The following is a 27,803-nucleotide window of genomic DNA, read 5'->3' on the forward strand; positions in this document are numbered from 1 at the left end:
CAACAAACTTATCTCAGACGGCATTAAGAAGAAAATTGAAAGAGCCGGTGGCTTATGGGCTGAGGAATTAATCCATATCGTATGGGCCATCCGGACAACAGCAAAGGGGGAAACCGGTGAAACCCCATTTCTCATGGTTTACGGTGCTGAAGCCGTCTTGCCCATTGAACACTATGAGCCGACTCTCAGAGTCATGCTATATGATGAAGAGGCAAACTGGGAAGCAATGCGCCTGGAATTGGACTCACTTCCAGAACGCAGGGGCAATGCCGCCTTGCGTCATGAGATTTACCGTCTGAGAATGACAAGAGCCTACAACAAAAGAGTACACAGGCGCCCTTTGAAAGTGGACGACCTAGTGTTACGGAAAATGGAGGCAACCGGTAGGGCCAATGAGCTTGGAAAGCTAACTCCTAATTTGGAAGGTCCCTACCGGATTTATGAAGAAGTAAGAGACGGCACCTACCGCCTGGAAACTCCAAACGGCAGGCGCCTGCCTAGAACTTGGAATGTAGATAATTTGAAAAAATACTACTTTTGAGATTTTGTAATTTTTGTAAACAAGAAGTACATTAATGAGATATTGCTTTTTGTTTTCACTTTGGTTTTGTTTTGTCTTATGCTCCGTCTGAATCTCAGACGGGTCACTTGTTTGTTTCTCGGAGTTTGACACTTGGAAATTGAATTAACGTCTGATTGACGAGAGGCCCATGGCCAGATTATTAAGCTAAGCACAAAAACTCTTAGTGGCTATACAGCCGGTCTCAAACAAGACCAGAGGCCAATGGCCGGATGGCTGCTTTACCCATAAATTTGCCTGTCCCAACATGGACAAAGGCGTCCGGCGACACCCCTCCAGGTGCAATCGTCGCAGAGAGAAGCCAACTTGCTTACTCTACATACCAATGCAGGCGCCCACAATTGGACGGCTGAATCAACCATTCATAGCCGTCTGACCTGAACAGTCTAAGGAACGATCAAGTTTCGGAACCCGGATGTCCTAGGACATTAGTCGGCGACCGACTGCAGTTCTTACTTATCGTTTTTTCGTTTTTACTTAGAGTTGTGCAATGGCTATATGAACTTTACTTAGACGGACAACACCGTCTATCTAGAAGCTGAAACGCCTGTTAATGTACGGCTGTGTACTTGGTTTGGGGCAATCACTAATGTGATTGATTGACATACAAACGTATCATGCTCTTTGCAGCATCAGACGTTCCCAAGTCAATCAACCAACTCCATTTGAAACCAACCACACAGCCGTCCAGGGGCAATGACAGCCGCATACTTTTGATAAGTTAGGCAAAATTCGCCGCACGCTTTCGATAAGTTAGGCAAAAATTGAAAATACAAAAAAAATTGATAAGTGCAAACACAAGCGCAAAAAATATCAAACCGACTCAGTCGGTGCCTTCATTAATTATCTACCTAACCAAACGGCTGTGGTGGGGCAAATGTTATCCGGACCCCGTCCGGGAAAAGAGATATTGTTTAATAAACACGGCTCCTTAGCCGGTAAATACACAGATACTCGGCACGCAGGCCGGAAAAGCAATCAATGGCATACTGCCACAGAAAAAATAAAAAAAAAAAAGAAATTGGCACACAGCCGCTGAATTCATTGCCCTGCAGACGATCCCTCCTGGCCCTTCTCCCCTTCTTCAGGAGCTTCAGTCTCTGGAGCTTCAGGCTCAGGCTCGGGATGCTCAGTTTCAGCCCAAGCGAGGAAGGACTCAGGCTCTGGCTCACCCTTTTCTCTCAACTATATAACTTCATCAGCATACTTGTGAGCTAGAGCCCAGACGCCATAATCCTTGTCAGGATACAAGGCGGTCCAGGCGATCCTCATCATAGCCTCGTTGTAAGCGGCCATCTCAGCAACCAGACGGTTTTGATCCGCCTGGAGAGTCGCTCGGAAGTTATCCTGAGCTTTGGCCGCCTCCTTCTCCAACTTAGCAATTTTTCTCTTCAGATCAGCATTCTCTGAAGAGACTCCTTGGAGCTTTTGGAGGTCTTCCTGGGCCTTCTTGAGGTCCTCCTTGAGTTTGGGGAGGTCCACCTCCGCCTGCTTTTGGGCCGTCTCAGCATCCTCAGCCCTTTTGTTGGCCGCCTGCAGATCCGTCTCCAGCTCTTGAATCTAGGCCGCCTGTGTCATTTGGGTTGCTTTAGTTTCAAGATCGTCAATTATACACGAGTACAAAGCAACATTATCTGTGTCTATGGCGGCCTGCTTGGCCCGTCTTACCTCGTCCCGTTTGCGGGTGTAAGGACGCTTGAGCCCGTCTACCCGCAGCAGAGCCTACAAAAGCAAACAAGGTTAGTAGTGTCTTACCTCAGCCAGGAGGGTCAGAATACGTTCAAGGTTGAACGTCTCAATCCCCGGGATAGTATCCTTATCCCGTTTGCTGACAGCATCCAGCATGGCCTTGGCATGCTTCTGGACGTCTGGCCAACGGGGAGATTGATCTGCACCATAATCAACGTTAGATTGAGATACTAAAGCAGCGCCTATCTGGTTTCGACCGTCTGAGGATGACGTCTGCTGGGAGTGTGTTTTCACTCGCAACGGCCATCCCAGCTCAGGCGGGGATTCAAAAGGGTTCTTACCTGCAGAGCCGGCCAGACGAGAGCCGCTGGCAGGCGTGGTGAACCCCCCGGATGCAGATAGGGGGTTGGCCAAATCAAGACCAACATAGTCGGTCACCCTCTCATTCCTCCCCCCTATCCGCATTTGTCTCCCGACTGGGTGTTGGGAGTTGCAGTGGAGGCAGCCTTTTTTGAGGACTTGCTGGGGTTAGAGGCGGTGGTCTCCTCCCTAGCCCGTTTGCATTTTTTCTCAAACGTCTTGTCCACCTCTCCTCCCTGGAAAAATAAACAACTTAATGTTAGCAGTCGAAGGAATAAAACTTTGGAAAAATAAACAACACAATAAGAGTCAGGCGCTTACCTTGGCCTTAAGCTCCCGCGCCTGAGCCTCCGCCAAGTCTCGGCGGATCTGTGCAGAGGACTGTCTAGGGGTCTTCTCGTCTGGCAGCATGTTCAAAGCTTCTTCTGCAATAACAAAAAGGGAAATCAATTAGTACATCATTAAAAACATTTCCGACACAAAAGTACTACAGACGGAAAAGTATTTAGGCGCATACGTCTGGTGAACATGTGCCTTAGCCCGCAGGCGGCTAGAAAGCATTCATCCCTGAGCCAGGCGCTCTTAGGGATCCAGTTCTTGGGGACTTTTATTGTCTCCCTGGTTGACAGTGTGGCGTCTGTGAGGCCGAAGAAGTCAGCCTCAATTATTTTGTCAAAGTCCTCATCCGGGATCCGGGGAAGACAGCACTTCCGACCCAGAAGGTCGGGTTTCTTATTGTATTGGCGGAGCTCGAAGTTCTCCCGCCTGGTGGGAGCCGTCATCAGGTAGAACCTGTGCTTCCAGCCGTCAAACTTGGAGACCTTATCTAAGGTCATCATATATTGAGGGAACATGATTAGAGTATACCACGCTCTATATCCGCCTGGGCTGCGGCTAAGATAGTGCATCTTAGCAAATGCTTCCCAGCCGGGGTGAATTCCTTGGAATTCACAAGCGGCAACACCCCAAAATGTTTGCCCAAGAGTTGGGGGTAAGTTGCCAGACTCCGAGGCCATAGCCTCTCAAAATAGCCTTCACCGCCTCGTGAAGGGGGAAGCGCAAACCCGCCTTGAATGCCGCCTTGTAACAGCTGAAGTAGCCGTTGGCGTTGCGCTCAGTATTTTCCCAGGAGATGGTGCCGTCTGGAGGAGGCACCCTTATTTTCCACCCGTCTCCCATCGGGTGTGCCTTCTGAAAATTTTTAAGACCTCTTTCCATGAGGTCTATGTCTTTCATGGAGACGTGGATTTTGAAGGGATCGTCCTTCTCGTTCCACTTCTTTCTCTCTTCTTCCTCGCTATCCTCAAGCGGAGGAAGATCATCACTGCTCTCTGAGGAAGAGACGTCTAGTCCGCTTCCCGTCTCCTCCCCAGATTGGGAGACGGAAGCTGAGGCGGCTTCCTCACCGCCTTGGCCGCACTCGTCCAAAAACGAGTCAGGAGGTGTTGGAGGGCCGCGTGGAGGGGATCTCTCCGAAGCCTTCTGGTGTTCAGAACCAGACGCCTCTCCCTCAAGCGTATGGCCGCTTGAGCCTTCACTCTTATAATTGGGATCCTGTGCCGTCTGCGTTGTCCGAGCCATTGTGTCTTGCACAGACGCACAAATGGTCGGAATCCAAGCATGAGGGTGGTCCCAACACCCTGAGACGGCACTACCAGTCCTAGACTCAGCCGTCCCTGGTGAACAGCTGGATTCTACCCTAGGTTGTGCCGTGTGTGTTGGTGATGAATCCATTTATTGCAAGAAATATGTACAAGCGGTAAAATGAAAAAGAGCTGAGAGAGTCAGAGACGGTACCTTTAGATTTGAGATCTGAAGGTAGACGGGTCCGCTTGTGTTGGGGAGGCTGAGTTTCCTTTAACTTGCGCTTGACTCAGACGGATGACTTCTGCTCTCTCTTTCAAGATTCTCTCTAAGTTTACTCTGAAATTTTTGTGAAACGTACAAAAAATATGAGGGTAAACGGCTATATAAAGAGGGTAAATGAAGGGGTATTCCCGTAATTTAATCAGATAGTGAACAGTAAAATTTTGGCAGTAAAATTACCACCATTCAAAGAGTGACACGTCTCATAGATGCCACGTGGCGTGCCACGTCACATCTGTGAGGGGCAAATGTTTAGGGTAATTTTTCCCCGCCATGTGGCCCAATCAGAGGGCGACACGTGTCAGCCCAAGGATGGTCCAAAGTGGACCTATCCCTGCTTGACACGTGTCATCCCAGATATTTGGGGAAATGACGGCCTTCAGGCCCAAATCACGAGAAAGCCGCAATGCGGCGCAGCCCACCACTGATTAGGGTTCTGTGACCTAATCGGGGACACAATTACCAAGGACCCTATAAATAGGGAGATTCCCCTCTTTTGGAGGGCACGTTTTTCCATTTATTACAAACTGTCCCTTTGATAGAGACAACTGAGCTAGAAATCCTAGCAGATCCCCACCTAAATTTCCGCACCTTTTTCTCTCCTTTCAAGTTACTGACTTGATCGTCGGAGGCGGAGCACCTACCAACCGGTGTCTCCGTTTGTCTTGCAGGTACAGGCCACTCCGGACCAGTCTTCGAGCTGTAACTCTCCCGAGGGACAAAAACACCCAAAACAGTAATAATAATAAATAAATATGTAATGTTTAATTTTTTTATAGGTATCTTGGAAAATTAAAAGGGTATGTACGCAATAAAGATCACCCAGAAGGATCCATTGCAGAAGGTTATCTTTTAGAGGAATGCTTGACATTTTGTTCAAGATATATGGAGGATATAGAGCCTAGATTTAACAAACAAGATAGAATTTATGATGATCGTGAAATTTTTCCATCTGATATCCTACCTATATTTGATACAAGAGGTAGAACATTTGGGAAGGAATGTCCTCGTTTACTTACTACAAAGGAATGGGAAGAAGTTCACTTTTATGTGCTGAATAATTGTGACGAAGTACAACCATTTATTGAGTAAGTTTTATGTATTTTAGCAAGTATAAAGTTTACTTTTATAGAAAATATATAACTTTGCTAATTATCTATCACAGTGAGTACACTAGTAATGCTACAAGTAACAAGAGGATGATTTCTTCTCATAAAAGAGATTTCATAAAATGGTTTAGAGATCAAGTAAGTGTTTATTTATTTCTTACATTTTTCCTATTTTGAAAATATATCTTTTCTTAGTTCATAAAATGGTGTAGAGATCACAATGGTTGATCTAGTTGTTGAAAAGTAGTGGTAGTTTATGTTCCTGTCATTTTTGCTTATTTATCAGTAGGTCATCTGTCTCTCTTTTTTAGTGATAATGAGATACTCTTTTTAAAATTGAAATGAAATTTAGTTGTGAAGCCCAAAGAAATAAAGCTACTTGTACAGGTCTTTATAATACAACTTTGTCCTATCAATTTTGTCCTTGATGTATAACCTCATACGTTCACGAGTCTAAAGGGAAACCCACTGTCTATTGTAATTTATTCCTAATTAATTACATATCAGCTAGTTTTAGAGCTAAGCTACCAATAGTTCATTCCTAGCTAGTGTAAAAGTTCATTTTACATAGAAATAAAGGTACTTGTACATGCCTTTATAATAATGTTTGAAAATTATTTGGACCTGGGATTGCTTTAGTGAATAATTAAAAGCTTTTTTGTCATATATTCGTATTAATTTTAACTTAGATTTTTTATTTTCTGCAACAAGTCTCTATTATAAAATATACCCTTTGTGGTGATAAACTGACAACTCCCACAACGAATTAAGTGTAAATTGTTTGATGATTAACTGCTCATGATAAAGTTTTTTATATATGCATTACTGACTTACTGCTCTATTATCTTAGTAGGCATGCATCAGATTCAGAGGAAATAATGATTAACGATTATTCAATTCCCTTGCATCTTAGTAGCTGAAATAGACCATGATATTGTGTTTTTTGTGTGGACTTTGTGGAGTGTATATTGTTTAGCCATATGCTTATATAGGGCTCCTATTCTAATTCATTGTTCTTGTTGGAGATAGCTTCACATACCTGACTTGTATTAGTTACTACTGATTCTCTTTCTTCTTTTTTTTTTGTTTGCTATTGTATATTTGTCTCTCTATTTTTTTCTTGATATTTTGTTACTTTTTTTAGTGCAAGTTAAAACACGAGTATATTCATTGAATTAGTGCACACTACAGTGAAAAGATTGCCATGATTATTAAATAAAAAAAATTGATAGTTGATTTAAATAAAGTTTCATGCAAAAATAATTGACAAGTAACTAATACATTATGGTTAAATATTTTTTTAACATCATTTTTTGATAATCTTCTAAGTTCTATATTTTATCAATCTTATAGGTGACAAATTTGTCAAAGGATAACCATCCAAGTGGTACTACTTACTTAAGAGCATTAGCACAACGTCCAGATCGTGCAGTGATTTCTGTAAATGGCTACATGGTTAATGGAAACACAAAATAGTGAAAGGATAGTGAAAGGGGAAGAGAAACACAAAATAGTGGGATCGTTGTGAACGGAGAAAGTGGATCATCAACTCTTGATTATTACGGCCTCTTACAAGAAATCATAGAAGTTCAATACCTTGGAGGTAATCGTGTCACTTTGTTTAAGTGTGACTGGTGGGATGTGCATAGTCATGGTCGAGGGATCAATAGCGATTGTTTTGACTTCATAAGCGTTAATACATCAAAGTTATTAGCTAATGATCCTTACATTTTAGCTACACAAGCTCACCAAGTATTTTATGTCAATGATGTTTTGAAGCCAAATTGGAAGGTTATAGTTAAGACCACACCAAGAAACTCCTATGATGTTCCGGAGCTCAATGATCATGATGAAACTAATTGTATGGATACTATATATCCATGACCCTTTATTATTGTCTTTTTTAATATAATTGTAAAACTATTGCCGTTTAAATATAGATTCCTAGCTACTTTATATGTGATGTTGTTTTTTAATATTTATGATTTGAGAGGAGTACATCAATTATTCCAAGTTATTACATAATCGAATTGGCCATAAGGGATTGTCTCAAGAAAATTAATCTTTTCAAGAGTATTTTGAAAGATCATTGAAATATTATTATTGATGTAATAAAAATTTTATATGAGTATGAGAAGTAATTTATAGAACTTTCGCTGCTTTCTTATTGTATGTGCTAGTAGCTATGGAGTAGTTGATAGTCTTGCCTTATTTTTCTACTCGTAATATTTATTTAGATACATTTTAAATTCATTATAAAAATACCAAAAGTATATTGTAAATACATTGAAAAAATAAAACATAGTGGCAGATATAGATATAGGGGTATAGTTTTGGGGACACGGATGACATTAGAAGTAGTGTCTGACTTGGTGTACCTCCTTTATTCACAAATAGTTTACTATTTATTTGCACCAAAAAAAATAATAAATAAAATAAAATAAAAATAAAATAAAAATAAAAAATACTTGAACTATTGTTACACGAAAAGTGTGATATGAAGAAGAGCGTAATAATTGACTCTTATCAACAACCTTCGAACTCATTGAATTGATTTAAATATCCAGATTCTTCTTCAATTCCTTGATGATCATAGTTTATTGAATTATCAAGCCGATTAATTAGAATAAAAATAATAACTAAAAATTCTGAAATTTAATAAGTTTACTTGAATTATAGTATAATTATCCGATATAATTCTAAAAATTTTGCACATGAATTCTGTGATACCTATAGTCTATACATACAAATTTACTCCGAAAAATTGAAAATTAGTAAGCTACTTTAATCTGAGCTATGGAGGGTGGTATAGAGAGAAAACTAACCAAAAGATAAGATCTATAGAGAGAAAAATAATCAAGTAATTGTTGCAAATTGGAATTAAAAAGCTTAAAAGGTTGCCAAATTAAAAGCTCTTGTACAAGGCTTGCACAAGAAGAATAGCCATTTAATTATTTCTCTCAGTGCATCACTATACATACAATTTCCGGTTTTTTTAAAGGCCACTTAAAAACTTTTAGAGGCAACCATAATTTCTCTATTGCTATATAAAAAAAAATAAAAAAAAAAATTTAGAGGCAACATAAAATTCACTATTGCTATAAATAACTTTTAGAGGCAACCAAAGTTTCACTAATGCTAAACAATGAACTTTCAGAGGCAATTATAAATTCAGTAATGCTAAAACTAACTTTTAGAGGCAACTATAACTTCATTGATGCAAAAAAGAACATTTAGAGGCATCATATAATCCACTGTTGCAAAAACTAACATTTAGAGACAATCATAATTTAATTGATGCTAAATATATCTTTTAGAGGCTATGAAAAATTATTTGCCTCAAAGCTTTGCCTCTATAGATAAATTTTCTTGTAGTGTAATATGATAATGATGAATGTGTTGATTAGTTATGTTTTGATCTTAATTACCATGATTAGTGAGTAGTTTACTTGCTAGGGCAATGGTGAAGCATGTATGAGTAATGGATTAGTGCTAATTGGGGATAATTGATGGAGTTGATAGTGTGATAAAATTTGGTTAATGAATCCTGTGCATGTGTGTGATTAATTGAAGATTGACCAACTTTTATTGTTGCACTAGATTGCATTGTAAGTTCACATTGATACGAACCATTGATTTCTGGCTTGCATTTACACAATTGAGGTGTCTTGTGATGTTTCCTAGCTAGAGTTTATTGTAGTTGGCGCTAGTTAGACCTCTAGGAGAATAGCTTGATATGTTCTATTGGTTGCATGATTGATTTTTCCTCACATTGTTTGACTTAGCCAATTTGACCTCCAATTAGCCAATTCCATTATGAATGCTTGTGGATCCTAGCCCTAGTGCTTATCATATTTGATTTCTTCAAGTTAATTTGTTGTGTTCGTTCTAGTCTTAGCATTACAACCATGCCTTTGATTTCGGGATAGCTTAGCCATAGACAATAAACCATTACTCACCATTCCTTTGGGTTCGATCCTTGACTTACCACTATACTTGTATAAGGGTTGGTTAAGTGTTATAAATTTTGTTTGACAAGTTGGGGAGGGTAGTCCAACGACCTACCATTTCGCCATCGATCAAAATGGCACGGTTGCCGGGGAATGGTGTCGTGATTGTGTGTTGTTGTTGAGTCTATTCCATCAAATTGAAAACACACAAAAAGATTTTATTTCTTCCGTTTAGGCTACACTTGTAGCGGTGTTACTAACAATTTCTTTTGAAATTTTGCATGCATAGCGCTCGTGATTGATCTATTGTGCCTTTTGACCCGGAAATCGAAAGGACACTCTCAAAGAAGAAGAATAGCTAATCGATCCTTGGGGTATAGTTCTTCAAGTGAAGAAGAGTTTAAGGAAGAGATGCAAGAGGGAGGAATGGGAGAGAATCCTAAAAGGAATGGTGTCCTTCGAACAAGTGTATTATTCTGATAGCGAGTTCAAAATTATTAGAAAGCTAATATATTCAGCAAGGTCAAGTGATCGGAATGCCTGGGTGGAGGCCGCTTCCGATCAGTAATATTAATATATTTAATATTACAGCTTAATCTTGACTGAACCCTTCGGGTCACACCTAAGCAAAATATACGAACCGACTCGACGAATTAATTCGGAAGAAATTAATTCATCGCCCGAGTGTTAAATATTTAGACGTCGGTAATTCGAGCTTGGAGCGTCGAAACCGATCGTCGGAAGTCGAGTCAAAAATAATAAAATGACGAGACGCGCAAAAATAATAATAAATCGACCATATTCCCAAAATACCCCTACCATCGGAGTGCCCCGAGCATCCGAATGCTAGGGGCAAAAATGTCCCAGCATAGGTGGCTAGCAAGCGCACCAAGCCGAGCCTAGCATGGCTGGCTAGGTGCGTGCTAGCGCACCGTGCTAGCAACCACGCACAGCAGCAGCTAGCAGCCGCACAGCAGCAGCCCGCAACTTGGTGCGGGGCTTGGCTCGGGCTGGGGTTGTGGCTTGGGCCATAGGGCCGGTCACTATGGGAAGCTAGGGGAATATGGGAGCAAGTCGGTGAGGACATGTGGCACAAGGAGAGGATTGAGTGGGGAGCAAGTATGGTCCCCTACTGTCCATGTGGTCCTCACCAACCCATTTCACATTTATTATTAGTTTGCAATTTTAATTTAATTTAGCTTTAAATTAATTTGTGGAATTTCATAATCCCACATTGATGGGATAGAAATTCCCACTCATACATTCCTCTATAAATACCAACCTTGGGATTTGAAGTAAAGTGCTTGAGTGGGAGTTAGAAAGAGTATTCCATATTTTGGCAAAACTCTTAAACTCCATTAACACTAGGGTTTTGGTCGGACCTTGCTAACTCCAAGGTAGCGGACCTAAAAAGTCGTGTTCGTCCTTTGTGGGTGGATACCGTTGGAGGCACGGCATTTGCGGTGCTCAAGGCTTTCAAGTAAGAGCCCATTTTGTGAGGGCGAAGCTCGCTTCAAGGGTATGATTCGTTCTTCCTTTTCTTATGATTATTTATTTATGCTTTATGGTTTTATTAATTACGAGTGGTTCCTTGGGTCGGGGTTGTTTCCGCGGTGAGTCAGACTCACCAAACCCCAACAAATCCAAGGGTAGCTTTGAAGGAGTTGGGCATTCCCGGTGCTTATAGGTTTGAGAGTGGCATTGCTCCACCTACAACACCGGCGAATGATTTTGAGATAAGACCGGCCATGATTACTTTGATAGAGCGGAGGCAATTTAGTGGAGCCAAGAGTGAGAGTCCGTTGAATCACCTAAAGTAATTTGAGAAGTATTGTAATACCATTTAGGTGAACGGCATTTCTCAAGAGTTCATTCGGCTAAAGTTGTTTTCCTTTTCTCTCATTGGTCGTGCCTTAGAGTGGTTGGATAAAGAGGTTAAGCTTAATTCGCTTAGAACATGGGATGATGCTACTAGAGCTTTCTTGTCTCGCTTTTACCCTCAAAAGAAGACGACAAAGGCTAGGGCATTAATCCAAGGTTTCAAGCAAAGACCTAATGAGAATCTCTATGAAGCATGGGAGAGGTACAAGGAGTACCAAAGAGAATGTCTACATCATGGGATTTCTACCTATCAAGTGATCCAAATTTTCTATGGAGGTTTGAGTGCTCAAGGCAAGTCATTCCTAGATGGAGGAGCCGGTGGTCCTATCATGAATAGAATGGAAGAAGAGGTAGTTGACATAATTGAGGATGTTGTGAGATACTATAGATATTGGCAAGAAGGAGAGAGAGAGTCTACTAGTAGGAGTGGCTCAACGGTCTATTCCATGGATCATCTCAACGTAATCAACAACTTGTCTTCCCAAATTTCAAATCTAGGGAAGGAGATGAGATCAATCAAAGCGAAGCTTGAGAGTGTGTCCACGAATTCCCTCCCAATCCAAAGGGAGAGGTACAATATCTAAATCTTCTCTTTCTACTTCTAATAACATGCCAAGTGGTTGTGTATTTAGTGATTCATGTGGTTCTTATGATCATGATTCTTCCATGTGTTCACAAGCTTTTGTTGATGGATGTGATGATGTTGAAAATAATGAATGTGAACATGTGAACTTTGTGTCTAATGCTAATGGTGGTCAAAGGTTTGAATAATCTAAGAGCTTTGGTAATAGGAATTCTCATCCTCAAGGTGGTTTTGATAATTATAACAATGGAAGATATAGGAACCAAGGAAACTAAGGTTTCCGAGGGAACTATAACAACCAAGGTTATAATAATCAAAACTCAAGCCATGGGTATGGTAATCAAGGATAATCTCAAGGTTTTGGTAACCATTACTATAATGGTGGCAATAGTTAAGGCCGAGGGAATTGGAATAATAACCAAAATAGGAGAAATTTTCAAAACAACAATCAAAGGGGACCCCCTCCCGGTTTTGCTCTAAAGCCCCAAACCAATGGTGAAAATTCTTATTCCCAACCATCATCATTTAAGTCAAATTTGGAAGAGTTGATTGTTAAACAAACCAAGATCATTAACACCTATATGGCGGTTAGTGATAAGAAATTTAATGAGATGATGACTCATAACAAAATGCTTGAGACACAAATAACCTAACTTGCAAACACTCTTAAGGATTATGCTAGTCCTTCCTCTTTGCCTTCTCAAGGAGTGGAACCTAAGAAACCCGTTTATTCCGTCACCATTAGGAGTGGAAGAGTTCTTAATGAGGGAGTTTCTAGGTCCATTGAGGAAGATGAGGAGAGGAGTGTTTCGAGGGAGGAAGATGAGAGAGTTGTGTATAAAGGTGTTAGTTGTGAGGAAGACCAAGAGAAAAAGAAGGATGATGAGAAAAAGTGTGAGGAGATAAGAATTCACGATCTACCCTATCCTTAAAAGTTTTTGAGGCACAAGATGGATGAACAATTCAGCAAATTTCTTGAGATGCTTAAGGAGGTTCATATTTCTATCCCTTTCACCGAAGCTATCCCACAAATGCCTAGATATTCCAAATTCCTCAAAGAGATTCTAGATGGGAAGAGAGATTGCAATGAGGTTAGTTCGGTGGAAATGGGAAAGTGCTTTAGTGCTCTAATTCCTAGGGAGTTACCGGAGAAGTTGGAAGATCCGGGGAATTTCTCTATCCCTTGCAAAATCAAGAAGTTGATGTTTGAGAATGCTCTTTGAGACTTAGGTGCTAGTGTGAGCATCATGCCTTACTCGGTTTTCAAAAGACTCAATCTAGGTGAACTTCTTCCATTCAATGTAACCCTTCAATTGGCCGATCGATCTATCTAAATTCCTAAGGGTAGAGTTGAGGATGTCCCACTCAAGATAGGAGAGTTTATTTTCCCCGTTGATTTTTTGGTGTTAGAAATTGAGGAAGATGAACACATTCCTATCATCCTAGGGAGACCTTTCTTAACCACCTCGGGAGCTTTGATAGATGTTAAAGGGGGCCGCATTACTTTGAGAGTTGGTAAGAAGGAGGAAAGTTTTAAGTTGAAACCAATTCATGAATCTTTGTCTCTTGTGCAAGAAATGATGTGTGCAAGTTCCTCTCGTTCTATTGACAATGTTTGTATGATTGACTCTTCAACTAACGATGCTCTTGAGAATTTTGATGATGTTCTTTCAAGTTTTGATAGCATGAAGGTTAGTGAAGAGAAAATGATGATTTCGAAGCTCGTAGACGAGGAGAAAGTTGAGATTCCTAGTTGGTTTGAGCTTATTCCTCAAGATGAAGGGGATGTCTCTATGATTGTGGATGTTGAAGTTCCGTCTACATTGAACAACAAGCCAAAGAAGAAGGCTCGTGATTCCAAGAAGTTGAGAAAGAGGAAGAAGTTGAGAAAAGAAAAATGTGGATTTGAGAAGTGTTTCATGGAAGTTTCACCAAGCAACAAAGCAAGGTTGCTAAAGAATGAAGAACACTTCGCTCTATCCGTACCTTAAAAAGGTAGTGTTCTTTGACCCTCCATGATTTGGGGGAAGGGTCGAGCTTAGGACCTTAAGCAAGCGTTTCCGGGGAGGCAACCCGGAGTTTCTAACCTTTCCTTATGATTTTTGAATTTTTCTTATTTTTCCCTCTTTTATTTTCTTTTCTTTTCTTTCACTTTTCTACTTGTTTGGATTTGTAGGATGTATTTTTCGGGATTAGATTTCACCAAGCGAGCATGAAGAATGAGGAGGTTTTTTGAGGTATTTGATTTGATTATGTTCGATTTTAATCGAAAGTTGAGGTAAAGGGGTATGAATTTTAGTGAGGTAAGTTAGGAAATTTATGCTTTAAAAGTTGAAGGAAGTTGGTGCTTGGTGGGTTCTTGTGGTGGGTTCATGATTCTCTAGCCTTGAGCTCACTAAAATTGAATTTTGCTACTGCCTATGTTGGTGTTTATCACCATCATGATTCATGTATGCACCCAAGAACGCATCAAGAACCATAGAAAAATAATAAAAAAAAAATAAGGGGGCATGACTGGTGCGGGCGCGCACGTCAATGGTGTGGTCGTGCACCATGTGGGTGTGGGCACACCAGCTGCCGAGGCCACCCCACCCTTATTTCTTCCTTCCTTCTTTCTTTTTCCTCATTTCTCCTATCTCCCTCCTCTAGTTTCGAACTCCATCACCCTCAACACTCTCGACCGCACCTCCAAACCCTTAATACTTCATCAAATCTCATCAAGTTTCTTCAAATTTTCACTCCAAAATCATTAAAATCAACTACATTTCCATTCTAATCATCAAAAACCATACTAATTCACCAAAATAAACCCCTAATCTCTCTCCTCCAAGGTTGGGTAAAATTTGGGGCTTTTGTGTTTGGTGAAAATTGGTGGCTCTAAGTGGTTCAATCTTGCTCCATATATGGTATAATCATCTTCTCTAGCTTCAATTTGTTTAATTATGTCACATATATGCATGTATTGAATTTTTCTATGAGCATGAATAGTAGTAGTATGAGTTTTGTTGATTTTGATGATTGATTTTGATTTTGGATGATAATTTGAGTTGTTTGTTGATTGATTTTGCCTTACATTGTATTGTTTGTTGATTTTGTAGCATTTGTAAACAATTTGGTTTGAATTTGTGGAAGTTGATTTTTGGTAGTATTGGTAGTAAGGAGCAAATTTTGGTATTGGTTGGATTTCTTACATATTGGATTGTTGTGAAGGATTTTCTTGATTGATTGGTGCTATTTGGTTGTTTGGATTGATCTTGAATATTGGTGGAAGTGTTGTTTGTTGGATTGATGATTCTTGGAGTTTGGTGTTGGTATTGTGTTGATTATTTTTGGTGATTCAAACTAGCTTCAACCATGTGTAACCTCATCAAAAAGTTTACCAAAAAGCGCAAAACCAATGTTTCCATTGAAGAACCCACTCTTAGCACCTCTACTTCTCAAAAACCACCTCCTACTCCACTTCCAAGAAGACAAATCCTTGACCCCAAACAAAAAGCCCGATACCAAAAACTCAAAGATGAAAGAACCCTTAAACCCACTCGTCACTATCTCCAATGTGACATGACTAGTTTGGGGATAGATGAAGATGTGACGGAGTTGCTTTTGAACTTGAGAATGGGTTCCTTTCTTGCTAATGCCTACCACACCTACAAGGAGCCTACATTGGAGTTCATGGCTACCATTGAGCTAATGCCCGTGGAGGGGCAGTATCGGGTGCAATTTCAACTCTTCAACGAATTCTTTCACCACTCCTTTGAAGAGTTCAATGCGGCTTTGGACTTTGATCCACATGGAGATATTTTGGATCTAGAGCCGTATATCTTGCCGGAGTATGATCAAAATGCTTGGTGGGAGGATATCTCGGGGATTGGTGAGTTCATCACCAAGGAGGCCAAGATCTATAGTGTGTAGCAACCTTGTCTTCGGGTGGTATATCGGCTTTTGGGTTACGCGGTGTTCCCCAACCAAGAGTTAGGGAAGATGAGCAGGCTTGAGTTCAAGATCTTATGGTTGGCCACTCGAGGAGAGTATCGTGGCCGGCTAAACTTAGGTTACGTTTTTGCCACTTATTGCATAGCATTGAGGAACCGGAGCACCGGTGAGATTCCTTGTGGGGGTATGGTGACAAGGCTCTTGAATTACCTTAACCTTGATCATTACTTTCCCTATTGCAAGGAAATTGGGGATGGCTCTACTCTCTTTCTTGATTTGCGTCCATTGGGGCAAGTCCTGTTCATCTCCAAGCATTATGAGGAGGGAAAGTATGAGTGGTTAAGGGACAACAAGCATTGGTGCTTGTGCCGAGAATGTGTGGCACGTTCCTAAGTCCTACCGGCGCCCTGACTTCTCTCCACCGGATTGACGCCGAGAATGTGTGGCACGTTCCTAAGTCCTACCGGCGCCCCAACTTTGACTCCGATGATGATGATGATGATGAGGAAGAAGAAGAAGAAGAAGAAGAACAAAATCAACAACAACAACATCAACAACGTCAACAACAACAACAATAACAAGGGCAACAATCTACTTTTGCTAGTGCCGATTTGGAGGCACTAAGCAACCAAATGAGCGGTTTCCAAATCCGCTTAGAGGGGATGTATGATCAAGACTTTGAAGCTATCTACAACCAAATGAGAGGTATTTCTGAGTTGCAACAATGTACGTTTATACAACAACAACAATTGTATGATGTGGAAGTTAACCGCGGGAACATTGTTCCCCCGGTTAACTAGCCTTACTTTATGCCCCAACAAGGTCCAATACCTTCGTATAGGCATCCGTATTGGCCAGGGCCTCTTGAGCCCGATTCCGAGCGTCGTTTCTACCCGGATGAGCAAGGTAATTATGATTACAAAGTTCCTGGAGGGTGTGACTATGGGGGTTATCCTAACTACCCCTATGTACACCCTAACCACCCACTCGAGCTTGCTTTGCCCGAGAACTTCACTCCTCTTGCCCCTTGGCAACAAGATAACTTCAAGGGGCATTATGGGTGGCCTGATGGTTTCACCGGAGGTTGGGATCCTTATCCACCCCCTACTTTCGATGACCACATGGGCAACAATGACCCCAATGGGGCCGGGCCGAGTGGTAGTGGTGGTAGTGGTCATTAGTTCCCTAGCTTTTTGTGCTTTTTGCCTCCACCCCTTATGTTTATGTTCTTGCTTTGTATTGTTGGGATGTTGAGATGTATCATTGTTTAGCTTGGGGGAACTAATTTCATGACTCGGTTGCCAATACTTGTTGTTGTGAACATACTTTGTTTGCTTGTATGGTCTTTATGCACTTCTTGTTTGGTTAGTTTTATATTCTTGATCTCTTGTCCTCTTGATGCTTGATTGCTTGCCCGGTGTGCTTGATTTGACGTTGTTGTTGTGATGATTTGATTATGGTGATGTTCTTATGCTTTCGCTCCCTTGTATCCAAACCCCTTTTTATCCAAAACCCTTTAATCCAAATCCCTTGAATCCAAATCTTGTAGTTTAGTCTAGTTTCTTTAGCTAGATAGTTGGTTACTTGCTTTCTTAGTTTTTCCTTCCTTTCTTTCTTTAATTCTTTGATAGTTTAGTTCTATTTTTGTCTAGTTGTTTATAGTTTTTGATTAGCTTAGTTTCCCTTTATTTTGTAGTTTCTTTTATTTGTTTTGAAGTTACTAACCTTTTTCTTTGTTTATAGTTTCTTTTATTTTCCTTTTCTCACTTGTCTTTTCGAAGATGCTTACAATCTTGGAACGCAAAGAAGGTGGTTTCTAGATAGTTCTCGTTTTTTATGCTAAGCATGGATAGCCTGGTGAGACCTTTCTAATTTTTTCTCTTTATTTTTCTTTGGGTGCATAGATTAGGATTAGTTTAGGGGAAGTTGAATGGTTCGAGGATGAATGCTTGTTAACACGTAATGTGTTTGGGATCGATGACGATGTTGTCATTCGATCACTTGTTTGTCGATTGGGATATATGTGTTTAACTTGCTTTCTAGTCCTCTTCTCCTATTCTTCTTTATCTATGACTTTCCTTTTCTTTTCTTTTCTTTTATTTTTCTTTTCCTTTTATTTTCTTCTATTTTCATTGTAATTTGTGGTTTGATTTTGAGGCTTATTTTTCATTTTTGTTTCTTTATGAGTTGGACTTTGTACATTGGACTTTGTCTTTTGCATGATTTTCTTCCTAGGTGGTAAAGGTATGCTCGGTTGAGACTATGTTCGGTTGACTCTAGGATAGGTGTATGCTAGGGTAGTTGGTTTGAACTAGGAGGATCATGAAGCCGGATTCTACTTGTTTGTGGCATGCTTGATAGTTGCTCCCCATAGTCGATTTGACACCACTAGTGAGTTTTTGCTACATCCATGTGAGGTTCATCATTTTTCAAGCCTTCAACCTATTTTGTATGAGCGGCGTGGATCCTTGACTCTACAAACTTAATCTATAAAGCTTGATGTATGATTCTTAAACCCGAGACCGAGCTATCTAGGGAAGACAAAGGCACCTTTTTCGGGGTGGTATTTTTCATTTTTAGGATAGTTTGTTTCATCTTTATTTTGGGTTTACATTTGCCTTCTTGCAACCATTTGAGCCTTATACCTTCTTTTCAAGCAACATCTTTAGTTCTTTGGCCTTTTGTTTCATTTTCCTTCTTTTCTTGGTTTTTGTGAAGCAAATTGATCATACTTGATGGAGTTTGTGGTGGAGAAGTTGGAATGTTTGGTTTTTAAGATGCAAGATTGTGTTATGTTTTCTTTGTGAATAATGACAAGTGTTTGAGTAATAGCCGTCCTAAATCATAAAAGGCATGGACAAATAAATTGCATTATTGAAAAAGCCGTCCGAATTTAGAAAAAGGCAAGGACATTGCAAGTTTAAGCATAAAAAAAGAAAAAAAAAATTGAAAAAGTGAAAATTCAAAAATATTTTGATGTATTCTTTTCTCCTTCTAGCATTGAGGACAATGCTTCATTTTAGCTTGGGGGAGAAGCGTTTACGCTTTTTGTATATATTTCTTGTGAGTATTGCTTCAAATAAGCTTGGGGGTGTTGTTTTTGTTTGGTGATTTCTTGATCGTGTTGTTAAAGGATTGATCACCCTTTTACTTCACTTTTTAGGAAAACCGCCAAATTTTAAATTTTAGCCTACCTTCACCCTTTATGCCTTACGTTACAACCTTGGGGAAAGACCTTTCGACCTAGAAAGTTGAGTCACTATTCGGGGGAGGGAATCATGGGTCATAGCCTAAGGAAAGGGGATGCATAGTCAAGATTGTCGAGTAGCCTAAATAAATCTCTTTTTCCGTTTCTTTCGAGGAATCATTGGGATGCTCACTAAGGGGAGATTTGAGACTAGTGGGGAGAACGCGGTAAGATCGTTTGGGATAAACGTGGATTGTGATGTCTAGTTCCTATGCCTAGCATACCCTATATTTCAATCAACCTTAGATATCTTGAAAAGTGCATACCTTGATTACTTGAGAAAGATTTTCATTCATTTGCATTATAGTCTCTTTGTAAGTCCATTTCGCAAAGGTTTTGTTTTCATTTTTCCTTTTCTTTTCTTTTTATGGTTTTACCTCTTTGATGTTGGTGGAGAGTTGTGGGTAAACTCTTAGGACACCCTTGGAGACCTCACTCATCCTCATAGGCGACTTTGGGGTTTAAAGAGCTTATTGTAGCTAAAAACAACCGTGATTCCTACGACAGTGAGTCTTAGTGATTCCCATCTTGAGTCTTTCTTTTTCCTTATTAATAAGTTTTTCATCCTTATTCTTTCTTGCTTTGTTTTGCTCGAGGACGAGCAAAAGTTTAGCTTGGGGGAATTTGACAAGTGACATTTATGGCACTCATTTGATCTCTTCTAGGATAATTTTCATTTCATTTTGTAGCTCTTTTCCTTAGTTTTTCTTAGTTTTGCTCTTTATTTCGTTAGTTTGTGCTTTTCGTAGTTAGTTTCTTTATTTTGTGCATCTCTTTCTCTATTCGTTGTTTTTCCCTTTTATTTGTTTGTTTTCGTTTGTTTTTAGGTTGTGATCGAGTTTCCAAAGATTCTCGAGCTTCCCTCCTTCATTTCTCATCATGATGGATGCCTTGTGTTAGCTTTTGGAGCTTCAAGTTGGAAGGAACTCAAGGGGCAAATCTAGAGACCGATGCACGTATGCGTTGGGGGCGTCATCTTCGACACAAACCCACCAAAATACTCATTTCAAGACTGCATACTTTGATGTTCATCACCATCACCTAGATATGCGCACAAGGATGATAAGCAAGGACGAAGAAGGGGAGAAAGGAGACCTAGCCAGGTGCGGGCGCACACGGCTATGGTGCGGCTGCGCACCTGCTAGGTGCGGCTGTACCTACCTGGGTGCTCTGTCCGTACGCTTCTCCGTGTGCCCGCGCCTCCCGAGGTCTATTTTTGGACAATCTAACCGACTTTTCCTTTGTATATTTTGCAATATATAGTCTTTCCTTCTATTTTTAAAGAGAGAAGTAATTAGATAATCATTAGAGAATAGAATTAGAACTTTTGATCATATTTTTAGAGAGAGAAACTCTAGTTTTGAAGAGAGAGAAATTCATGGTGAATTGTTGATGATTCAAGATTTCTTCATTTTTATTGATCTTTGATCAAGTATTCTAAGGTTTACTCTTCTTTGATTCAATATAGTTTGATTTTAGTTGATTTCATTTTTCTTTCATATGCTTGTTGATTGTTTGGGTTTTGATTGATATTTGATTAAAGTTTCATTGATTTTTGTATTGATTTTAGATTTCTTAATATGATCATGATGAATGTGTTGATTAGTTATGTTTTGATCTTAATTACCATGATTAGTGAGTAGTTTACTTGCTAGGGCAATGGTGAAGCATGTATGAGTAATGGATTAGTGCTAATTGGGGATAATTGATGGAGTTGATAGTGTGATTAAATTTGGTTGATGAATCATGTGCATGTGTGTGATTAATTGAAGATTGGCCAACTTTGATTGTTGCACTGGATTGCATTGTAAGTTCACATTGACACGGACCATTGATTTTTGGCTTGCATTTACACGATTGAGGTGTCTTGTAATGTATCCTAGCTAAAGTTTATCGTAGTTGGCGCTAGTTAGATCTCTAGGAGAATAGTTTGATATGCTCTATTGGTTGCATGATTGATTTTCCCTCACATTGTTTGACTTAGCCAATTTGACCTCCCAATTAGCCAATTCCATTATGAATGCATGTGGATCCTAGCCCTAGTGCTTATCATATTTGATTTCTTCAAGTTAATTTGTAGTGTTCGTTCTAGTCTTAGCATTACAACCGTACCTTTGATTTCGGGATAGCTTAGCCATAGACAATAGACCATTACTCACCATTCCTTTGGGTTCGACCCTTGACTTACCACTATACTTTTATAAGGGTTGGTTAAGTGTTATAAATTTTGTTTGACATGTTGGGGAGGGTAGTTCAATGACCTACCATTTCGTCATCGATCAGGAACTGGCAATATTTGTTTTTGTTCCGTGACTGGACGGAACTCTTCATTGGATTCGGCTTCTCAATAGACAGCCGGTCCTTTACCTCCATGAGGATGGAGTTGCAGTCTTTGTTAAACTCGTACCGGGGAACGTACGGTTTAAACTCTTTTTTCTTTTTTCTTTACCGGCTGAGCTGACCGACTCTCTTTTTGTTTGTCGGACTTCTTGGAGTCCAACTGCCTGCCAGGCGTGCAGAGGTCGGTTGCTTGAATATAGCTTTCCTCCTACCTCAGGGCCGCCTGCAGTGTAAATGCCCCTTTTCTAACAAGGTCGAACTTGAAGTTCGACTCGTCTCTCAGACCCTAGAAGAAGTCTGTAAATGCTACCTCATCAGACAGCCCCTGGATCTGAATTCTGACTAGGTTGAATCGCCTGACATATGAGCGTAGCCCTTCTCTCACCCTGCTTAATGGTGCTCAAGTCTAAACTTGTTTTCTTAGCAGGGATGTTCATTGAGAAGTTGGTGGCAAACAAGAAGGCTAGCTTCTTGAAGCAATCAATAGATCCGACTGGCAAGTTGCCAAACCATTGTTGGGCAATGGCCTTTAATGTAGCCGAAAAATAACGACACCAGGTGGCATCGTCCCAACCCTGCAAGCGCATGAGGTTGGTGTATGCCATCAGGTGGTCTTCGGGGTTGGTGGTTCCATCATAAGTACCCACCAACACATTCTTAACCTTGGCCGGCTGGGCCGCCTCGGTTACATTCTTGGCGAACGCAGAGGGTTTTCACTAAGCTTCAGCAGCCGGAGCTGCCAGTCCAGTGGGTGGACATTTTTGTATGCCGCTTGACCTCCGAATGGGGGTGGCTGCATAAATTGGAGGCCATATTGTCCATACTGCGCCTGAGGTGAGTATAGCATAGACTCTATCATGAGTTGAGGCTCGGTGTTGATGGTCTTCCCGCCTGTCCGACTTTCATGCAAGGACAACGAGTGGCTGACTCAGACAGCTGCTGTTATCTCCTTCGCTCAATGATATGTCGAGCGTCAGAGGCAGATTTCTTGATGGTCTCCGGCTGTTCTTGCCGGGGCTGCCTCTTGGGCAACAGAATTTTGGCCCAGTCAAGTTTTGCGGCTGCCTTCTCCTTGGGATGGGGAGTTGGCTGTCTATCCTTGATTGGTTCCTCCCGACAGGGGGAGTCTTTTTAGCCGGCTGACCCTTGCTAAAGTCAGCCTTGTTTTTGTTGATCATCTCCTTGATTTCACCCTTGAAGGAGTTCATGAATTTCATGAGCTCGTCCCGGGTGGCTAGAGCTTCTCCTCTGGCCTTCCGGGTTTCCCCTTCTGGCCGCCCAGGTGGCCGCCTGCCCGGACCCGCTTGGCCTTCATTGCGTTCCAATTGATCCTTGGAACGTATAGACTTGGAGATGAGGGAGCCATCCCTGGTTGTATAGGTCTCCACATCATCATCATCATCCTCTTCCTCCTCAGTAAAGACCTCCGGCTGAGGCTGAGAAGACAGCTGAGGAATTCCTTATCTACCCGGTTGATTAACCGGTTGAACATTATCAAGGTTACCCAGTTGGATAACCGGTTGCTGATTAGTATCGTAGAGTTAGGAATCGGTATAGAATCTTGAACCTTCTTTGAGGTACTCTCCCCACAGACGGTGCCAAATGTTTTGGGTGTTTTGTCCCTCAGGAGAGTTACAGATCGAAGACTGGTCCGACTGGATCTGCACGTACAAAAATAACGGAGACTCCGGATGGGTGGAGCTCCGCCTCCAACGATCAAGTTAGAAACTTGAAGAAAGGTAAAAACTGCGGAAATTTAGGTGAGATCTGCTTGGATTCCAAGCTCAGATATTCTCTGATGTGAGAGAAATGGGGTGTAATAAATGATTGTGAATGCCCCCAAAATAGGGGAATATCTCCCTATTTATAGGGTCGTAGGGAAAACTGCCCTCCACTAGGTTATTCTGACCTAGGGCAGGTGGGCTGCGCCGCAAAACAGCGGATTTGGGGAATTGGGCCCTTCAAGGCCGCAATCTTGAGAATCTATCAAGGTGTGCCACGTGTCAGCTGGAGATTGGTCAGAGATGACTTGCCAGCCTTTGACACATGGCATGCCCTCATTGGTCCAAGTGTCAGGGGTAAAAAAATCCCCAAACACTAGTAATGGTTAGTCGGCTAAGAAGAATTCTCAAGCTGAGAGGAGGAAGAAAGTCAGAAACAGGCAGCCTACTTCCCATCCAAAGGACAAGGTCACACCTGCCATTAACTGGTAAAAAATCCTTCTGCCTAAGACGGGCACAAGGAAGGTCATCAGGGCAATTCAGCGGGATGGCAGCAAGAAGACTTTTTCCGATGATCGACACATTATCGAGCATAATGGGAGCCAGCAGCTGTCTAACTCAGCCTCTATATTGAGCTTCCTAGATAGCTTCAAAAATACTTCAGCAAGGAATTCTCAATCCTTGCATGAGAGTCATATAGACGGCAAGTTCGTTTATACTGGCCCTCAAATGATCGGGTCAGCCTCGTATGTTCCTCAGATGCCATACGGGCAATATGCCCTTCCATGATGCAGCTAATCTTCTATGGAGGTCAGACGGCATACAACGTCCAGCCCCTAGACTGGTAACTCTGTCTGCTCAAACTTGGTGAACAACCTTCCACGTCCACCAAAAAAATAACCGAGGCGGCAGAGCCGACCAACGTTAAGAATGTTTTGGTTGGTGCCTATGATGGTACCACCAACCCTGAGGACCACCTCATGGCATACACCAACGTCATGTACCTACAGGGATTGGATGATGCTACGTGGTGTCGATGTTTCCCGGCTACAATGACCGGCATGGCCCAATAATGGTTTGGCAACTTGCCAGCCGGTTGTATTGACAGCTTCAATGGGCTTGCCTTCTTGGTTGCTTCCAACTTCTCAATGAACATCCTTGAGAAAAATATAAGTCTCGACTTGAGCACCATTAAGCAGGGAGATAAAGAAGGACTTTGCTCCTACGTCAGGCGGTTCAATAAGATAAGAATTCATATTCAAGGGCTGCCTGATGAAGTAGCATATACAAACTTCTTTAAGGGTCTGAAGGATGGGTCGACTTTTAAGTTCGACATCGTCAGAATGAGGGTTTTTACCCTTCAAGAGGCGGTGATAAAGGCAGAAAGCTTCATACAAGAAACCAACCTCTCCTTGCCCAACAATCAGTCAGACTCCAAAAAGTCTGACAAACAAAAAGAGAGTCGATCTGCTTAGCCGGCTCCCAAAGCTGAAGAGAGCAAAAAGAGAAAAGAAGTCTATGCGGTCAATAATTCTAATCAGCCGTCTTAGAAGAAGAAGAAAGAGTATAAACTGTACGTCCCCAAGTACGAGTTTAATAAAGACTGCTACTCCATCGTCATGGAGATAAAGGACCGGCTGACTATTGAGAAGCCGAATCCAATGAAGAGTTTCGTCCACTCACGGAACAAAAATAAATTCTGCCAATTAAAAGGAATGGTGTCCTTCGAACAAGTGTATTATTCTGATAGAGGGTTTGGAGCTATTACAAACCTAATTATTCAGTAAGTTTAAGTGTTCGGAATGCCTAGGTGGGGGCCGCTTCCGATTAGTAATATAAATGTATAATTAATTAATATATAATTAATATTACAGCTTAATCTTGATTGAACCCTTCGGGTCACACCCAAGCAACTAATGATCCGACACGACGAATTAATTCAAAAGGAATTAATGAGTCCCTCAAGTAATATGAATTTCTTTGTTTATTTCTTTGTTTGGGCAACCTATGATGAAGTTATTTGGACCTTCTAAAAGTGCCTTGGGCCCTTCAAAAGAATTAGCCTTTTGATTTACATCATCCATACACATTTGTATATGCTTTTCCATGTTCTTTTATATTAAAAAACTCTAAAACGATTTTCCTTTCTACCAAGGCAATTTTGCATTGTGTCTTTGTTTTGTTCTTGCTTCGGACATAATAACATTAGGACTTATATAATTGAATGCTTTTCTTCTTAAATGGTAATGGGTGTGCACGGTTTGAGCGTATGCTTGATTTACTCTAGGATAAAGTATGCTAGGTAGCGTGTTTAGAACTAGTAGGGCTATAAAGCCCGAGTCTACTTGTTTGTAACATGTTGGTAATTGTTTCTTATAGTCGATTTGACACCAATAGTGAGTTTTCGCTACATCCATGTGAGGTTCATTATTTTCAAGCCTTCAACATTTACTTGCATGAGCGGTATGGATCCTTGACTATTGCGGACCTTATCTAGAATCTTGACTTATAGTTCTCAAGACCGAGACCAAACCATTTAGGAAGGACAAAGGCATGATTTTGAGCCTTTTTGTTTCATTTTTGTTTCCATCCTTAGTTTTTGTGAGGCAAATGATCATTATTGTTGGAGATTGTGGTGGATTAGTTGACTATTGGTTCCTATTTGTAAGCAAGCTTGTGTTGTATATATTTTGTGAATAATGGCAAATGAATAAATGTAAAAGACGTCCAAAGTTTTAAAAAGCAAGGTATAACAATTGCAAAGTTGAAAAAGCCGTCCTAAGTTTAAAGAGGCGAGGACAAAGTATCATGATAAAAAAAAGAGGTAAGAAATAAAAAGAATAAAAATATTTTGATGTAAGTGTATTATCCCTATTTAGATCATTGAGGACGATCCTCCATTTAAGCTTGGGGAAAAGCGGTCTTACGCTTTTTGTACATATGTTTAAATAAGCTTGGGGGTGTTGGTGTTTTGGTTTGGTGATAGCTTGATTATGGTGTGGAGGATTGATCGCCCTTTGCTTCACAAATTAGGTATACCACCAAATTCAAAATTTAGCCTACTGTAGGGAATATTTCAAGCAACATGATAACCCCAAACTTGAACCCCACTGTGATCATACACTAAAGTACGGTGGCGTTCCAAAGGGAAAGAAAAAGAGCAAAAAGAGTCGCCAACAAGTTTTAGGAACTTGTAAACCCAAAAGACAATCCAAAAGGACCATCAACTACTCCATAAGGTCTTGAACCAAATAGGGTCCGGGGATGAGGGTACGAATCCAATCTACAAAAGAAAGGACCCGCCCTATAAAATAGGCCTCTACTTTGTTCTGCTCGTATTCATGTGCGCTTTTCGAATAACATACAAACATTATATTGAACCTACCCTGTTTATCTATGTTGGTTGAATATTAATGCACAAATAATACTATTATTGGCGATCACTTGAATTAAAATCACATTAGCCTAAACCAAATTAATAATTATCTTATTAAGCGTGATTTCAAGTACAAATTCCCTTTAACAATCATAAAAGGTGTGATCAAGCAATAACAATAAAATAAATAATATCAAGCAACATAATAATAAATCAATAACAATAATGATAATAGCATGATAAGGCATAATAAAGCTTAATAATAATAGCAATATCCTAGGCATGATACTAACAAGGTTAATAACAAACCCTAGCATGTCACTAAGCAATAAAGATCAAAGCTTTAAACCTAACATGGTACTAACATGATATTAGAAAGAGTAAAGGCATCCTAAACATGATACTAGAAAGCATAAAATAACATCCTAACATGATACTAGGAAGCAGTAAAAGCATCCTAACATGATACCAGGAATTAACAATAATAAGCATGCAATCTACATTGTGAAAGAAATAGAGATTAAGCTAATCTACTTACTTTGAAGCCTCGTACCTCTTTCTAATAACAAAATACACAAGTTAGTAACTTCAATGAAAATAATAAAGAATAATTAAAGAATCAAATTGAAATCAAACTAAATGAAGTTTAGACTAGTTTTGGACCAAACCCTCAGAAAATATTAACCTTGCACGTCTAAGGCGAAGGCAACTTCGAACTTGGCTAGGTGTTTCAAGATCTTGTGAATGCGGAATTGTGTTTGTAAAAACTAGTTTAGAAAGAGAGAGAAAACGAAAGAATTAAGTAATTCTTGAGAGGGAATAGAGAGAATTAAGGAAGAATTGATGATTGTGAATGATTTTTGAAAACAAGAATTCGGACCCTATTTATAAGAAAAATAGTCCGGAAAATCATAGAATTTGATAAGGAATAAAACTACACGCTGTCGCCAGGAATCGACTCTGTCGCGACGCGACAATGTCTGTCGCGAGGCGACAGACTTGTCATTTAGCGACAACCTGTATTAGCGCGTTTTCTTCACACGGAATCCGATCTTTAATCAACTTGATCTACGGAATCCGTACAGAAGATAAAATATGTATTTTTAAGATAATAAAACAATATTTTACTCCAAATAAAAGTCTATTTTAAAATAATTAATTATTAAAT

General features: G+C 40.5%; 1 non-coding gene across 1 annotated transcript; it reads right to left on the reverse strand.

Annotated features, from left to right (window-relative positions):
• Positions 1-11,570: 11,570 nt before the first annotated feature.
• LOC145599906 (small nucleolar RNA R71) lies at positions 11,571-11,676 on the reverse strand. The gene has a single exon (XR_014104153.1). It is a non-coding gene; the product is annotated as a small nucleolar RNA R71 (small nucleolar RNA).
• Positions 11,677-27,803: the final 16,127 nt, after the last annotated feature.

Source organism: Chenopodium album, chromosome 20 (genome assembly GCF_948465745.1).
Source record: "Chenopodium album chromosome 20, dcCheAlbu1.1, whole genome shotgun sequence".
NCBI lineage: Eukaryota > Viridiplantae > Streptophyta > Magnoliopsida > Caryophyllales > Amaranthaceae > Chenopodium > Chenopodium album.